The 10,000-nt window shown below is 33.0% G+C and overlaps 3 non-coding genes across 3 annotated transcripts in view; all 3 read left to right on the forward strand.

Annotated features, from left to right (window-relative positions):
• Positions 1-595: 595 nt before the first annotated feature.
• LOC119561967 lies at positions 596-774 on the forward strand. The gene has a single exon (XR_005221571.1). It is a non-coding gene; the product is annotated as a 5.8S ribosomal RNA (ribosomal RNA).
• A 401-nt stretch (positions 775-1,175) lies between these two features.
• LOC119561965 lies at positions 1,176-5,146 on the forward strand. Its single transcript, XR_005221569.1, has one exon. It is a non-coding gene; the product is annotated as a large subunit ribosomal RNA (ribosomal RNA).
• A 4,824-nt stretch (positions 5,147-9,970) lies between these two features.
• Positions 9,971-10,000, forward strand: part of LOC119561962 — a 1,995-nt gene continuing 1,965 nt past the window's right edge. Inside the window, exon 1 of the ribosomal RNA XR_005221566.1 lies at positions 9,971-10,000. This exon is cut by the window's right edge and continues 1,965 nt beyond it. This is a non-coding gene — a ribosomal RNA (small subunit ribosomal RNA).

A 10,000-nucleotide genomic window follows, 5' to 3' on the forward strand; every position in this document is an offset into this window, starting at 1 on the left:
GTAATACAAATAAAATATAAATTGCCAAAAATATGATCTTTTATAGATCAAATATAAAATTTCGAACAAGCAAATCGAAATAATAATTGTAATAATAAATATATTATTGCATTAAATAAGAGATAAATAAATAAGCAAAAGCAAACAAATAACAAATTCGAACAAGCAAATCGAAATTATTAAATTTATTTAATATTATTATTATATTGTATATTAAATGCAATTAATTAATAAAACACTGTGTGTATATGGACCATAATATACACGCGTTGCGATATGTATTGTTCATCTCAGTTATGCGCATACATTGGATAATGCAACAACCTAAAATGTACAATGTTGTACCTGATTATTACAGGTTAATGTTTTATATAAATTTCAATATATATCGCTAAAAAAAAGTATTAATACCGTAAATGCCATTTAAAAAATACTTGATATATTATTGGTTATATGAAACTAAGACATTTCGCAGCATTCGTTTTAGGTATAAAAATCAATTTATTGAAGGAATTGATATATGCCAGTAAAATGGTGTATTTTTAATTTCTTTCAATAAAAACATATATGACAAAATTACCAAACCAATATATAAAACTCTAAGCGGTGGATCACTCGGCTCATGGGTCGATGAAGAACGCAGCAAACTGTGCGTCATCGTGTGAACTGCAGGACACATGAACATCGACATTTTGAACGCATATCGCAGTCCATGCTGTTATGTACTTTAATTAATTTTATAGTGCTGCTTGGACTACATATGGTTGAGGGTTGTAAGACTATGCTAATTAAGTTGTTTATATAAATTTTATAATGAAATTTTATAAGCATATGGTATATTATTGGATAATAATAATTTAATTATTATATTATTCATAATATTAACAAATATATGAAAAACATTATCTCACATTAGTAAATAATTTGAATGTGAAAAACGAAGAGAAATATTTTCTTTTTCAATCAAATAATACTGAGAAATGTCTAGCATAAAAAATTTATCTAGAATTGTCTCTTATTAAAGATTAGTAAATAGAAAGCCGTTGACAATATTATTATTCTTCGTTGATTCGTTAGACCAAACAAATGCCATACAAATATATAAAATATATAACGAATTTAATAAAATGTTTTATCATTATATATAAAGAATTAATTGCAAAAAAAGTTATACACAACCTCAACTCATATGGGACTACCCCCTGAATTTAAGCATATTAATTAGGGGAGGAAAAGAAACTAACCAGGATTTTCTTAGTAGCGGCGAGCGAAAAGAAATCAGTTCAGCACTAAGTCACTTTGTCTATATGGCAAATGTGAGATGCAGTGTATGGAGCGTCAATATTCTAGTATGAGAAATTAACGATTTAAGTCCTTCTTAAATGAGGCCATTTACCCATAGAGGGTGCCAGGCCCGTATAACGTTAATGATTACTAGATGATGTTTCCAAAGAGTCGTGTTGCTTGATAGTGCAGCACTAAGTGGGTGGTAAACTCCATCTAAAACTAAATATAACCATGAGACCGATAGTAAACAAGTACCGTGAGGGAAAGTTGAAAAGAACTCTGAATAGAGAGTTAAACAGTACGTGAAACTGCTTAGAGGTTAAGCCCGATGAACCTGAATATCCGTTATGGAAAATTCATCATTAAAATTGTAATATTTAAACAATATTATGATAATAGTGTGCATTTTTTCCATATAAGGACATTGTAATCTATTAGCATACAAAATTTATCATAAAATATAACTTATAGTTTATTCAAATTAATTTGCTTGCATTTTAACACAGAATAAATGTTATTAATTTGATAAAGTGCTGATAGATTTATATGAATACAGTGCGTTAATTTTTCGGAATTATATAATGGCATAATTATCATTGATTTTTGTGTTTATTATATGCACTTGTATGATTAACAATGCGAAAGATTCAGGATACCTTCGGGACCCGTCTTGAAACACGGACCAAGGAGTCTAACATATGTGCAAGTTATTGGGATATAAACCTAATAGCGTAATTAACTTGACTAATAATGGGATTAGTTTTTTAACTATTTATAGCTAATTAACACAATCCCGGGGCGTTCTATATAGTTATGTATAATGATATTTATATTATTTATGCCTCTAACTGGAACGTACCTTGAGCATATATGCTGTGACCCGAAAGATGGTGAACTATACTTGATCAGGTTGAAGTCAGGGGAAACCCTGATGGAAGACCGAAACAGTTCTGACGTGCAAATCGATTGTCAGAATTGAGTATAGGGGCGAAAGACCAATCGAACCATCTAGTAGCTGGTTCCTTCCGAAGTTTCCCTCAGGATAGCTGGTGCATTTTAATGTTATATAAAATAATCTTATCTGGTAAAGCGAATGATTAGAGGCCTTAGGGTCGAAACGATCTTAACCTATTCTCAAACTTTAAATGGGTAAGAACCTTAACTTTCTTGATATGAAGTTCAAGGTTATGATATAATGTGCCCAGTGGGCCACTTTTGGTAAGCAGAACTGGCGCTGTGGGATGAACCAAACGTAATGTTACGGTGCCCAAATTAACAACTCATGCAGATACCATGAAAGGCGTTGGTTGCTTAAAACAGCAGGACGGTGATCATGGAAGTCGAAATCCGCTAAGGAGTGTGTAACAACTCACCTGCCGAAGCAACTAGCCCTTAAAATGGATGGCGCTTAAGTTGTATACCTATACATTACCGCTAAAGTAGATGATTTATATTACTTGTGATATAAATTTTGAAACTTTAGTGAGTAGGAAGGTACAATGGTATGCGTAGAAGTGTTTGGCGTAAGCCTGCATGGAGCTGCCATTGGTACAGATCTTGGTGGTAGTAGCAAATAATCGAATGAGACCTTGGAGGACTGAAGTGGAGAAGGGTTTCGTGTGAACAGTGGTTGATCACGAGTTAGTCGGTCCTAAGTTCAAGGCGAAAGCCGAAAATTTTCAAGTAAAACACAAATGCCATACAAATATAATTATATTATATAAATCAAGCTAATTAATATACTTGAATAATTTTGAACGAAAGGGAATACGGTTCCAATTCCGTAACCTGTTGAGTATCCGTTTGTTATTAAATATGGGCCTCGTGCTCATCCTGGCAACAGGAACGACCATAAAGAAGCCGTCGAGAGATATCGGAAGAGTTTTCTTTTCTGTTTTATAGCCGTACTACCATGGAAGTCTTTCGCAGAGAGATATGGTAGATGGGCTAGAAGAGCATGACATATACTGTTGTGTCGATATTTTCTCCTCGGACCTTGAAAATTTATGGTGGGGACACGCAAACTTCTCAACAGGCCGTACCAATATCCGCAGCTGGTCTCCAAGGTGAAGAGTCTCTAGTCGATAGAATAATGTAGGTAAGGGAAGTCGGCAAATTAGATCCGTAACTTCGGGATAAGGATTGGCTCTGAAGATTGAGATAGTCGGGCTTGATTGGGAAACAATAACATGGTTTATGTGCTCGTTCTGGGTAAATAGAGTGTCTGGCATTTATGTTGGTCACTTGTTCCCCGGATAGTTTAGTTACGTAGCCAATTGTGGAACTTTCTTGCTAAAATTTTTAAGAATACTAATTGGGTTAAACCAATTAGTTCTTATTAATTATAACGATTATCAATTAACAATCAATTCAGAACTGGCACGGACTTGGGGAATCCGACTGTCTAATTAAAACAAAGCATTGTGATGGCCCTAGCGGGTGTTGACACAATGTGATTTCTGCCCAGTGCTCTGAATGTCAAAGTGAAGAAATTCAAGTAAGCGCGGGTCAACGGCGGGAGTAACTATGACTCTCTTAAGGTAGCCAAATGCCTCGTCATCTAATTAGTGACGCGCATGAATGGATTAACGAGATTCCTACTGTCCCTATCTACTATCTAGCGAAACCACAGCCAAGGGAACGGGCTTGGAATAATTAGCGGGGAAAGAAGACCCTTTTGAGCTTGACTCTAATCTGGCAGTGTAAGGAGACATAAGAGGTGTAGAATAAGTGGGAGATATTAGACTTCGGTTTGGTATCGCCAATGAAATACCACTACTCTTATTGTTTCCTTACTTACTTGATTAAATGGAACGTGTATCATTTCCTAGCCATTATACGGATATATTTATTATATCTTATGGTATTGGGTTTTGATGCAAGCTTCTTGATCAAAGTATCACGAGTTTGTTATATAATCGCAAACAAATTCTTTAATAAAACGGTGCATTTATGTATTTTTGATTTGAAAATTTGGTATAACTCCAATTACTCAGGTATGATCCAATTCAAGGACATTGCCAGGTAGGGAGTTTGACTGGGGCGGTACATCTCTCAAATAATAACGGAGGTGTCCCAAGGCCAGCTCAGTGCGGACAGAAACCACACATAGAGCAAAAGGGCAAATGCTGACTTGATCTCGGTGTTCAGTACACACAGGGACAGCAAAAGCTCGGCCTATCGATCCTTTTGGTTTAAAGAGTTTTTAACAAGAGGTGTCAGAAAAGTTACCATAGGGATAACTGGCTTGTGGCGGCCAAGCGTTCATAGCGACGTCGCTTTTTGATCCTTCGATGTCGGCTCTTCCTATCATTGTGAAGCAAAATTCACCAAGCGTTGGATTGTTCACCCATGCAAGGGAACGTGAGCTGGGTTTAGACCGTCGTGAGACAGGTTAGTTTTACCCTACTAATGACAAAACGTTGTTGCGACAGCATTCCTGCGTAGTACGAGAGGAACCGCAGGTACGGACCAATGGCACAATACTTGTTCGAGCGAACAGTGGTATGACGCTACGTCCGTTGGATTATGCCTGAACGCCTCTAAGGTCGTATCCGTGCTGGACTGCAATGATAAATAAGGGGCAATTTGCATTGTATGGCTTCTAAACCATTTAAAGTTTATAATTTACTTTATAAACGACAATGGATGTGATGCCAATGTAATTTGTAACATAGTAAATTGGGAGGATCTTTGATCACCTGATGCCGCGCTAGTTACATATAAAAGCATTATTTAATACAATGACAAAGCCTAGAATCAATTGTAAACGACTTTTGTAACAGGCAAGGTGTTGTAAGTGGTTGAGCAGCTGCCATACTGCGATCCACTGAAGCTTATCCTTTGCTTGATGATTCGATAATAAAGATGTTGCAAGCGGGCATAATCATTATGCTTGCTTGCAGCATCGCACGCCACTTTGTTTGTGGTGTGTAAGGTAGGGAAGAAGAAATATAAAAGACCTAAATTGGAAACATCAATATATAAGTAAATATTGAACAAACAAAATGTATCGTCATCTTATTAGTGACGCGATGATAAAGTGGCAAACATATTCCATGTATAAATATTCCTATGGTATTAAAATTCAAGTAAAGAGGACATATATAAAAGTTTGTATATATGGTTCATTCAATGGTAGCAGCGGTTGGTTGGTTGGTGTCTGCTCCTCTTATTGTTCAAAACTTATGTTATGGTAGCAAGTCTATATCGTCATATTATTAGTGACGCGAAAAAGTAGTGGCAAAACATATTCCATGTATAAATAAATATTCCTATGGTATTGAAATTCAAGTAAAGAGGCCATTCAAGTAAAGAGGACTTATATAAATATAAGTATATATAATGGTAGCAGCGCGGTTGGTTGGTTGGTGTGTCTGCTCCTCTTATTGTTCAAAACTTATGTTATGGTAGCAAGACTGTATCGTCATATTATTAGTGACGCGAAAAAGTAGTGGCAAAACATATTCCATGTATAAATATTCCTATGGTATTGAAATTCAACTAAAGAGGACATATAAAATTACTATCAATGGTAGCAGTGGTTGGTTGGTTGGTGGTTGGTTGGCGGCTGCTCCTATTATTGTTCAAGACTTATGTTATGGTAGCAAGTCTGTATCGTCATATTAATTATTAGTGACGCGAAAAAGTAGTGGAAATCATATTCCATGTATAAATAGATTCCTATGGTAATGAAATTTTCAAGTAAAGAGAGGACCATTCAAGTAAGAGGACATATAAAAGTAAGTATATGTTCCTCCAATGGTAGCAGTGGTTGGTTGGTTGGCGGCTGATCCTCTTATTGTTCAAAACTTATTTTATCAATATGAGTTTGGCAATACAATAAAGAAGACCAATCTAATCCATATAAAACTAAATGTATTATATGGATATGCTTAGGAAACCCATATATTCATAAAAAAAAATTATGTATAGAAAATTATACATATATCTTTTATATAAATGAATCGTATGGATATCGCCTTATGGTAGGTATAATAACTTTTTAAGGCATAATAATGTATAATATAGAAAATATACATTGAAATATAAATGCATTTTTATAGATATGGCGGCATATAAGTGCCATATACACAAGAATAAATAATAGAATTTACCAATATATAATTAAAATGAGATATATAAACCTAGTGAGGGGCTGCACTAGTATATGAATCGTAATGGATATGGCTTATAGGTATAATACCTATAAGGCATAATAATGTATAATATAATAAATATAAATTAAGATATGAATGAATTATATAAATATGGCATAGAAATGCCATATACATACATAAGATATGAATGGATTGTATAAATATGGCATAGAAATGCCATATACATAAGAATAAATGGTAGAATTTACCCATATATCACTGAAACACGATATATAAACCTAGTGATAGCTGGCACTAGTACTGTAAACAGGCACGCAATAGTGCGTGGGGTAAAAAACTACTATAGGGAGGTGGTCGTTGGCGGGCCCCTCCTCGTATTGGTCAAAACTTATGTTATGCATATGAATTTGTCAATACTATATAGAACGCCAAGCATATCCATATAAACTATGGATATGCATAGAAATCCATACAAAAGTAAAAAAAAATTATGTATAGAAAAATATACATATATTTATATAAGTGAATCGTATGGATATGGCTTATAGGTATAATACCTATAAGGCATAATAATGTATAACAAGTAAATATACATTGAAATGTGAATGCATTGTATGGATATGGCATATAAATGCCATATATATAGAAATAAATTGTATATCAATGATATAACAATTATAAACCTAGTGAGGGGCGGCACTAGTGAATGAATCGTATGGATATGGCTTATAGGTATAATACCTATAAGGCATAATAATGTATAATATAATAAATATACATTAAGATATGAATGGATTGTATAAATATGGCATAGAAATGCCATATACATAAGAATAAATGGTAGAATTTACCCATATATCACTGAAACACGATATATAAACCTAGTGATAGCTGGCACTAGTACTGTAAACAGGCACGCAATAGTGCGTGGGGTAAAAAACTACTATAGGGAGGTGGTCGTTGGCGGGCCCCTCCTCGTATTGGTCAAAACTTATGTTATGCATATGAATTTGTCAATACTATATAGAACGCCAAGCATATCCATATAAACTATGGATATGCATAGAAAACCATACAAAAGTAAAAAAAAATTATGTATAGAAAAAAATATACATATATTTATATAAGTGAATCGTATGGATATGGCTTATAGGTATAATACCTATAAGGCATAATAATGTATAACAAGTAAATATACATTGAAATGTGAATGCATTGTATGGATATGGCATATAAATGCCATATATATAGAAATAAATTGTATATCAATGATATAACAATTATAAACCTAGTGAGGGGCGGCACTAGTGAATGAATCGTATGGATATGGCTTATAGGTATAATACCTATAAGGCATAATAATGTATAATATAATAAATATACATTAAGATATGAATGGATTGTATAAATATGGCATAGAAATGCCATATACATAAGAATAAATGGTAGAATTTACCCATATATCACTGAAACACGATATATAAACCTAGTGATAGCTGGCACTAGTACTGTAAACAGGCACGCAATAGTGCGTGGGGTAAAAAACTACTATAGGGAGGTGGTCGTTGGCGGGCCCCTCCTCGTATTGGTCAAAACTTATGTTATGCATATGAATTTGTCAATACTATATAGAACGCCAAGCATATCCATATAAACTATGGATATGCATAGAAATCCATACAAAAATAAAAAAAAATTATGTATAGAAAAATATACATATATTTATATAAGTGAATCGTATGGATATGGCTTATAGGTATAATACCTATAAGGCATAATAATGTATAACAAGTAAATATACATTGAAATGTGAATGCATTGTATGGATATGGCATATAAATGCCATATATATAGAAATAAATTGTATATCAATGATATAACAATTATAAACCTAGTGAGGGGCGGCACTAGTGAATGAATCGTATGGATATGGCTTATAGGTATAATACCTATAAGGCATAATAATGTATAATATAATAAATATACATTAAGATATGAATGGATTGTATAAATATGGCATAGAAATGCCATATACATAAGAATAAATGGTAGAATTTACCCATATATCACTGAAACATGATATATAAACCTAGTGATAGCTGGCACTAGTACTGTAAACAGGCACGCAGTAGTGCGTGGGGTAAAAAACTACTATAGGGAGGTGGTCGTTGGCGGGCCCCTCCTCGTATTGGTCAAAACTTATGTTATGCGTAAACATATGATTTTGTCAATACTATAAAGAAAACTTGTTTTGTACATACAAAACTAAATGAATTATATGGATATTGAAAAATAAATGGCATTATATCCATATAATGAAAATATACTTGTATTCTCTTATTATAAGAGAGAATACCGTATAGTTGGTTGGCAAAGACAATTGAAAATACCCGAATTGCAGATGATGGGTTCAAAAACTACTATAGGGTGGTGTAGCAAATAATATGAAGATGATATATCCATATAATGGATATACACTAGTATTCTCTTATTATAATAGAGAATACCATATAAATGGTTGGCAAAGACAATTGAAAATACCCGAATTGAAGTTGACGGGTTCAAAAACTATTATAGGGTGATGTAGCAAATAAAATAATGAAGATATATCCATATAATGGAATTATATGTGTATTCTCTTATTATATGAGAGAGTACCAAACGGTTGATTGGCAAAGACAATTGAAAATACCCGAATTAAAGATATTGGGTCCAAAAACTACTATAGGATGGTCAATGGGCCGGCCATCTACTATTGACGTGACAAAATACTGTCTGTCGGTAGAGAAGATATTAATCCGTCAAATTTGTTTCTTTATTCATTTATGAATATGAGACTTGGCTCCACGGTTAATATTTTAAGCCCAAAGATAATAATGTTGAAACAAAGGCCAAGGTTTCTATTATACATAGAATAACAAATTGTTTCCGAACTTTATCGTTAATCCAAATAAATAATTACAATTGAGGCAGGCTAATAATGATATATATTTTGTATTGATAATCTTGATATATATGTATATTGGTCTGCCATTATCACATACTGAGTTATGTGATAATTCCCTGCGGGGATAAATTAAAAGAGGTGTCCCTATATTAAAAGAAAATAATATATATATATATTATTTTTTCTAACGTACATATCATATATGCGCTCGGTTTTATATTATATATTACCAAAGAGTCTTATATGAATATATACAGATAAATTTTAAATTTATCATCAAAATACAAATGATTTAATTCAATATTTTATATTGGTTAAACAAAAATTGTACATGTGTGGATACAATAATGACGTATGTCGAACAAAAAAGATATTTTAGAATGAAATATGCAAATATAAAGAAAATTATTACGTATTACGAAAAAAAATATTGTGTTTTTAACATCAATAATTAAAAAACTTGTTATTATTAGTGGCGGAACAAGTATATATTGTGAAAACAACAAACGTATACGAATGCTATATAAAAATGGCCGTATTCGATAGAAAACAATCTATAAAATTTATATTGCTAATTTCTATTCAAAAATATGAATGAAATATGAATAAAAACATTATTCTGGTTGATCCTGCCAGTAGTTATATG

This window comes from Drosophila subpulchrella, unplaced genomic scaffold (genome assembly GCF_014743375.2).
Source record: "Drosophila subpulchrella strain 33 F10 #4 breed RU33 unplaced genomic scaffold, RU_Dsub_v1.1 Primary Assembly Seq388, whole genome shotgun sequence".
In the NCBI taxonomy this organism is placed as follows: Eukaryota; Metazoa; Arthropoda; class Insecta; order Diptera; family Drosophilidae; genus Drosophila; species Drosophila subpulchrella.